Below are 8,925 nucleotides of genomic sequence, written 5' to 3' on the forward strand. Positions count from 1 at the left end.
AAGCCAAATTCAGAAAAGGACATGGAACAAGGGATATTGCTGCTGATATCAGATGGATCTTGGCTGAAAGCAGAGAATACCAGAAAGATGTTTACCTGTGTTTTATTGACTATGCAAAGGCATTCGACTGCGTGGATCATAACAAATTATGGATAACATTGCGAAGAATGGGAATTCCAGTATACTTAATTGTGTTCATGAGAAACCTGTACATGGACCAAGAAGCAGTCATTCGAACAGAACAAGGGAATACTGCATGGTTTGAAATCAGGAAAGGTGTGTCAGGTTTGTATCCCTTCACCATACTTATTCAACCTGTATGCTGAGCAAATAATCGGAGAAGCTGGACTATATGAAGAAGAACGCAGCATCAGGATTGGAGGAAGACTCATTAACATCCTGTGATATGCAGATGACACAACCTTACTCACTGAAAGTGAAGAGGACTTGAAGCACTTACTGATGAAGATCAAAGAATACAGTCTTCAGTATGGATCACCCCTCAACATAAAGAAAACAAAAATCCTCACAACTGAACCAATAAGCAACATCATGATAAACGGAGAAAAGATTGATGTTGTCAAGGATTTCATTTTACCTGGATTCACAATCAACAGCCTTGGAAGCAGCAGCCAAGAAATCAAATGATATATTGCACTGGGCAAATCTGCAAAAGACCTCTTTCAAGTGTTAAAAAGTAAAGATGTCGATTTGAGGACTAAGGTGTGCCTGACCCATGCCATGGTATTGTCAATTGTCTCATGTGCATGCAAAAGCTGGACAATGAATAAGGAAGATGGAAAAAGAATTGATGCCTTTGAATTATAGTGTTGGTGAAGAATATTGAATATACCATGGACTGCCAGAAAAATGAACAAATCCTCTCCAGAGAATTACAGCCAGAATGCTCCTTAGAAACGAGGATGGCAAGGCTCCATTTCATGTACTTTGGACATGTTATCAGGAGGGACCAGCCCCTGGAGGACATCATTCTTGATAAAATAGAGGATCAGCAAAAAAGAGGAAGACCTTCAACTAGAAGGATTGACACTGTGGCTGCAATGATGGGCTCAAGCATAGCATTAATTGGGAGGATGGCACAGGACCAGGCAGTGTTTCGTTCTGTTGTACGTAGTGTGACTATGAATAGGAACTTACTCAATAGTACTTAACAACATTATTCCATTCAGCCCTGCTTACTCAATTCCTTGTGTCTAATGCCTTCCCCTCCCTTACTTCATTGCAAGGCCATTCAGAGGGAACCTGAACAATGGAAACTCATTCCCAGGAATATTTTAGTAACAATAGAGAAACGTTAGCCTCTAGGAGAATCCTGGTAGTTCTCCCTATATTTTAGTAAAACATAATTTTAGAATACTTTTAGTAATGCTTTCATGAAGAGCTTCCCCTTTTATACGTCTCTCTTTTCATAGTCTTTTGAGAATTTGGATAAATTTCCAGATAAAAGTTGTAAAGAACAATATGAGATATTTGATGTTGCAACCTAGGGTTAAACCTCATTCAGATCTTGGAATGAGTAAAAAGAAAGAGATTTTTGAAGCTGAGCTCATTGTGGAAAAGAATGCTTCTATGTATTTGCTACAACAAAAATAATTAGTTGGAATTAAATTATCAGGCTTTCGGAAAATGCATGCTAGAAATCAATTTTCCCCTAACTGAGAATATTAACAATGTTTTTCTTTTTTAAGATTAGGTACATTTAATGGATAGCTCCCTTATGTATTTCATTGCTACTACATCTGGTAAGTTGGTGTTGGGAAAACTTTTATTCTTAAACCCAGCAATGTGTGAGAAATATCATTTGTTTAGCCAAGGCAGCCACCACTGGGCTGTTTTCCTAGACTCTTGATTCCACTTTAAGGCATGTACTCTAGTTTACAGCCAACATGCATGTATATTTCTTACAGATATGTTAAACTTGAGAACTTATCAATAGTTTGGACTTACAAGGACAGTAGCTGTAATGGGAAAACCTTGCTTTGCTGAGCAGTTAATGCTCAAGATTTGAGTGTAAAAGCCCAACTGTTCTTAATCCACTCCCTATCACCATTTCCAACTGGAGCTTGGAACATGCTCAAAGCCAGGAGCTAAACAGAGGCAGGGATCTAGTGACTTAAGGGGCTGAAGGGACTTTCTCTCTCTGAGTCAAAATTTTTCTCCAGCCTGCTGTGGGATTTGACACTGGAACGCAGAATTCCAATCCTGGTGTAATACAGGGACTTTGAAGGTATCCGCGTTGTCTATCTTTGTTCTGATTCCTTCTTACCATGCATGGCAATAAATTCTGTCTGATGCTACTGCAGGCACATTGCCTGATTGCCCTTCTCAGATAATGCTTGATGGAGCCCTTTTTCCGAAGTTTGCATTCAGATGTGTTCCACATCAAAATGCAGTTCTCTGACGTGTGTAATCCTCCGTAAGCTTGACTCAAGAGCTTGGTTTCTATTGCTCTCCTTAGGATTTTTAGAAATATTTTTGGCAGGAGGTAGCAGCAAAATTTTTCTTACTTTGAAGATGGGAGTTAGATTGAGGAGACTGAACAACATTGTTGGGAGGCAGAAATAAAGCTAAAAGAAAAATGATATAGAGTATTAAGTGGGGAAAATAAATTTAAATATAGAAAGGGTATAGAAAAAGCAAACAGAATTGCTTCACTTCTATGGTATATGTAGATTAAAATCTCACCTTCTTTTTAAAACACAGACTTATAAAATAGTGAAAATATTCAGAGGTAAAGAAAAAGTATAAGCCTTCTGTTTCCTTCTTCCCCATTGCCCTTACCCATCTCTTAGTAGTACGCACTTTGAAAGTGGTGTGTGTTCATTCACACAAGTGTTGGATGATCTTGGGCAAGCCATTGAACTCCTCCAAGTCTTAGTTTCCACACCTGCAAAGTGGAAACTATTTACTTATAGTGATATTGAGAAGATTCAAAGTTGTTTGTCAATTGTATGCATGTGTATGGCACAAAATAAGTGCTCACTGAATGTTAGGTATTATTATTTTTTCAGCACATACAAATGTGTACCTTTTAATAAATAAAAATGGCATCAAACTATGCATACTGTGATGCAAATTACTATTTTTAACCTAATGCTATACCAAGGGTATTTAAAAGAATATATTTCATTCTGGTAAGTATGCATATGTAACAAAACATTTGCTACTTTAACATTTTTTACATGTATAATTCAGTGACTTTAGTTACGTTCATCATATGCAACCGTTACCATTATCTGTTTCCAAATTATTTCATTACCACTAACAGAAACTCCGTGTCCCCTAAGCAGTAACTTCCATTTATCCCTTCCCTTCCATCCCTGGCAACCACTAATAAACTTTGGTATCCATACATTTGTCTCTTTTAGGTATATTATATAAGTGGGATCATATAATATTTGTCATTTTGTGACTTACTTACCTCACTTGGCAAAATGTTTTCAAGGTTCATCCATGTTGCAGCATGTATCAGAACTTCATTTTGCTTTATGATGGAGTAATATTTCATTGTATATATTAACCATATCTTGTTTATCCATTCATATATTGATGGACATTTATGCTGTTTCCTCCTTTTGGCTATTGTGAATAGTGCTGCAGTGAATATTGCTGGGCATTTGTGTCTGTTTGCATTCCTGCATTCAAATTTTTTGGTATAGGCAGCCCCTGGGTTACGAACGAGATCCATCTCTAAGTGTGTCTTTAAGTCTAAGTAAGTCTTTATGTAGAATTTGTAGTTAAATCAGAGCAGGTACTCAAAATGAGACTCAAAATGAGAACAGCTACAAGCATTTATTAATAATTGGGACATGGAATGTATGAATTATGACTCTAGGAAAATTGGAAGTCATCAAAAATGAAATGGGCCACATAAATATTGATATCCTAGGCATTAGTGAGCTGAAAAGGAGTAATATTGACCATTTGGAATCAGACAGTCATATGGTCTACTATGCTGGGAATGACAAATTGAAGAGGAATAGTGTCATGTTCATCATCAAAAAGAACATTTGAAGATCTACCCTGAAGTACAACACTGTCAGTGATAGGATAATATCCATATGCCTACAAGGAAGACCAGCTGATACAATTATTATTCAAATTTACACACCAGGGAGGCAGAGCCAAGATGGCAGAATAGACAGGTGCTTCCGGCGAGCTCTCTTTACAACAAAGACCCGAAAAAACAAGTGAAAAGACTATATTTATGACAAGCTAGGAGACTGAACATCAAAGGCAAGCTTAGAAAACGAACTGAGGGGCAGGGGGAGGAGGAGACAGTTCAGAGGCAGAGAGGAGTTACTGGACCTGAATTGCCAGGAACCCTCAGGCACCATTCCTGGGAGCGGCGGAGGTGAGCTGGGACTAGTGTTCAGCCACAGTTTCCTCAGGGAGAAGCAGCCGGCCACACAGCCTACTCACACCTCTGGAACCTGAGAAGAACTGCACTCTCGGCAAAAGCTAAGTACTTACATATATTTTACCGGGGCCTGAGATAGGCCCGGTTGAGTGCCTAGAGCCATTCTCACAGCCATAGAGAATGAATAAATTTGCAATTTGGAGGAAAAGATAATTTACCAGCTCCACTAACTGGGGGAGCTCAGGGCAGAAGCAGCTCCTGTCCAAGCATAAACAGTCTGTGGAGTTTGAGTACCTTTCCCCTCTGCATGGACCTGTGTGGGCCTATTTCAGGAGAGTAGGCCCTTGTTGGTAGACTCCAACTGTTTCAGCTGTGTGGCAGAGAGGTGGGTGTTTGATGTTTGACACTGCTTTGCCTATTAAACAGAGTACTCACCTACTCACATCAGGGGGCTCAAGGACAGGTAGCTCCACTCAGGTCACGCAGCCACCCATGACAGGGGTCGAAGGATATGTGTCAGGCCTCCAAAGACAAGGCTGAAATCCTGGCAGCCAGGGTCCCAGTAGTCCAGTGTCTATGCATGTGAGGATATGGATGACCTGTTTGCCATGTACAGGGTGGGGAGCCCTGGGCCCTAGACTGGCTCAGACTTGAGCTGCACCACGTCTGGTATTTTCCCTGGCCTTTGGCCCGTGCCCCCATGAATGTGTGTTCTCTAGGTACATTTCTCCTCTGACCTCTCTGAATCTGTCACCAGTGGATATGTGAGTGTGGAAATCCACATCTATTACCCAGTCCTTACAACCAAAATCATTGGGTGCCCATGGTCCATCTGCAGAACCCACCCACCTGTACACTCTAGGGAACAAGGACATGCTTTCCTCAGAGACACACAGGGGATGATTCTCAGCCCACTGCCTTGTTCAGAGTGTAACCCCCTGCTGCAACCAGATACCGGTACCCACACCAATCACCCCTGCCTCTCTAAGACTGTAGGACAGAGCCTGTACCACAAACTTGATGATCAGCTACCTGGAAACCTGAGCTGAATTCATACAAGAAAAGTGAATAGACTTCTAGACTGATATACCTGATAATAGTTCTAGCCAGCTGGGGACAGGACATCAGAGCTCCAAAGGTGAAAATAATCAAGCTAGTTCACTCAAGCAACCTATTTAGGTATATCAAAACAAAATAAAGCAAGAAGCTACAACACAGTAAGCAAACATAAAATAAACTAATACAATAACTTATAGACGGCTCGGAGACAACAGTCAATATCAAGTCACATAAAGAAACAACCATGATTGCCTCAACTAGCTCTCAAAACAAAGAATCCAGGGATCTTCTAGATGAAAGTGCCTCCCTGGAATTACCAGAGGCAGAACACAAAAGATTAATATACAGAGCTCTTCAAGACATCAGGAAGGAAATGCGGCAATATGCAGAACAAGCCAAGGAACACAGAGATAAAGCAATTGAAGAAATTAAAAAGATTATTCAGGAACATAATGAAAAATTTAATAAGGTGCAAATATCCATAGACAGACGGCAATCAGAAATTCAGAAGATTAACAATAAAATTACAGAAGTAGACAACTCAATAGAAAGTCAGAAAAGCAGATTTGAGCAAGTGGAAGGCAGAATTTCTGAACTTGAAGATAAAGCACTTGGCACTAATATATTTGAAGAAAAATCAGAAAAAGAATTTTAAAAAACAAAGAAATCTTAAGAATCATGTGGGACTCTATCAAGAGAAATAACCTACAAGTGACTGGAGTATCAGAACAGAGAGGGATAACAGAAAAGACAGAGAGAATTGTTGAAGATTTGTTGGCAGAAAACTTCCCTGATGTCATGAAAGATGAGAAGATATCTAAGACACTCCTAGAACTCCACTTGAGGTAGATGTTAAAAGAAAGTCAGCAAAACATATTATAATCAAACTTGCCAAAACCAAAGATAAAGAGAATTTTAAGAGCGGCTAGGGATAAATGAAAAGTCACCTACAAAGGAAAGCCAATAAGAATAAGCTCGGACTACTCGGCAGAAACCATGCAGGCAAAAAGGCAATGGGATAACTTCTACAAAAAACTGAAGAAAAAAATTGTCAGCCAAGAATCATATATCCAGCAAAACTGACTCTCAAATATAAAGGTGAAATTAGGACATTTCCAGATAAACAGGAGTTTAGGGAATTCATAGAAACCAAACCAAAATGACAAGAAATACTAAAGGGAGTTTTTTGGTTAGAAAATCAATAATATCAGGTATTAACCCAAGACTAGAACACTGGGAAGAACAACCAGAAGTCAATCGAGACAGGGAAATTAAAAAAAAAAAAAAATCCAGATTAAAAAAATGCTCAAAACAGGGTAACAACAATGTTATTATGTAAAAGAAGACAACATTAAACAATAAAGAGGGACTAAGAAATGTAGTTATAGATCTTCCATACGGAGAGTAAATAAGGTGATACAAAGAAATAAAAGTTAGGTTTAAATTTAGAAAAATAAGGGTAAATTATAAGGTAACCAAAAAGGAGGCAAACTATCCTACACATCAAAATAAAATACAAGAAAAAAAATGGAGACTCAGCAGAAACAAAATCGACAACAATGAATATGAGGACAGGACAATATATAAGGATAATCTACTCAGCACATAAAATTAAGTGGGAAAAGAAACTGTCCACAACACACACAAAAAGACGTCAAAACGATAGAGGTAAATCCATACCTATCCATAATTACTCTGAATATAAATGGACTAAATGCACCAATAGACAGAGAGTGGCAGAATGGATTAAAAAACTCGATCCATCTATACGCTGCCTAGAAGAGACACACCATAGACTTAGAGATACAAACAAACTAAAACTCAAAGGAAGGAAAAAAATATGCCAAGCAAGCGACAATCAAAAAAAAGAGCAGGAGTGGCAATATTAATTTCTGACAAAACAGACTTTAAAGTAAAATCCATCAGAAAGGATAAGGAAGGACACTATACAATGATTAAAAGGACAATATACCAAGATGATATAACCATATTAAACATTTCTGCAACCAATGACAGGGCTGCAAGATACATAAAACAAACTCTATCAGCATTGAAAAGTGAGATAGACAGCACCACAATAATAGTACGAGATGTCAACACACCACTTTCAGTGAAGGACAGGACACCCAGAAAGAAGCTCAATAAAGACACGGAAGATCAAAATGCCGTAATCAAATAACTTGACCTCATAGACATGTACAGAACACTCTACCCAACAGTAACCAAGTATACTTTCTTTTCTAGTGCACATGGAACATTCTCTAGAATAGACCACATATTAGGTCATAAAGCAAGCCTTAGCAGAATCCAAAACACTGAAATATTACAAAGCATCTTCTCTGACCATAAGGCCATAAAAGTGGAACTCAATAACAGAAAAATCAGGAAAAAAATCAAACACTTGGAAACTGAACAATACCCTGCTCAAAAAAGACTGGATTATAGAAGACACTAAGGATGCAATAAAGAAATTCAGAGAATCCAGTGAGAATGAAAACACTTCCTGTCAGAACCTTTGGGACACAGCAAAAGCAGTGCTCAGAGGCCAATTTGTATCAATAAATGCTCACATCCAAAAAGAAGAAAGGGCCAAAATCAAAGAATTATCCCTACAACTTGAACAAATAGAAAGAGAACAACAAAAGAAACCCTCAGGCACCAGAAGAAAACAAATTATAAAAATTAGAGCAAAATTAAATGAAATAGAAAACAGAAAAACAACTGAAAGAATTAACAAGACCAAAAGCTGGTTCTTTGAAAAAAATCAAGAAAGTTGATATACTCTTGGCCAAACTGACAAAAGAAAAACAGGAGAGGAAGCAAATAATCCAAATAAAAAATGAGATGAGCGATATTACAACAGACCCAACTGAAATTAAAAGAATCATATCAGATTACTATGAAAAACTGTACTCTAACAAATTTGAAAACCTAGAAGAAATGGATGAATCCCTAGAAACACACTACCTACCTAAACTAACACAAACAGAGGTAGAACAACTAAATAGACCCAAAACAAAAGAAGAGATTGAAAAGGCAATAAAAAAACTCTGAACAAAAAAAAGCCCTGGCCGGGACGGTTTCACTGCAGAGTTCTACCAAACTTTTGGAGAAGAGTTAACACCACTACTACTAAAGGTATTTCAGAGAATAGAAAAGGATGGAATACTCCCAACCTATTCTATGAAGCCAGCATATCCCTGATACCAAAACCAGGTAAAGACACCACACAAAAAGAAAATTGCAGACCTATATCCCTCATGAAAACAGATGCAAAAATCCTCAACAAAATTCTAGCCAATAGAATTCAACAACATATCAAAAACATAATTCACCATGACCAAGTGGGATTCATAGCAGGTATGCAGGTATGGTTCAACATTAGAAAAACAATGTAGTCCATCATATAAATAAAACAAAAGAATTACATGATTTTATCAATTGATGCAGAAAAGGCATTTGACAAAGTTCAACATCCATTCATG

This window comes from Elephas maximus, chromosome 2 (genome assembly GCF_024166365.1).
Source record: "Elephas maximus indicus isolate mEleMax1 chromosome 2, mEleMax1 primary haplotype, whole genome shotgun sequence".
Taxonomy (NCBI): Eukaryota; Metazoa; Chordata; class Mammalia; order Proboscidea; family Elephantidae; genus Elephas; species Elephas maximus.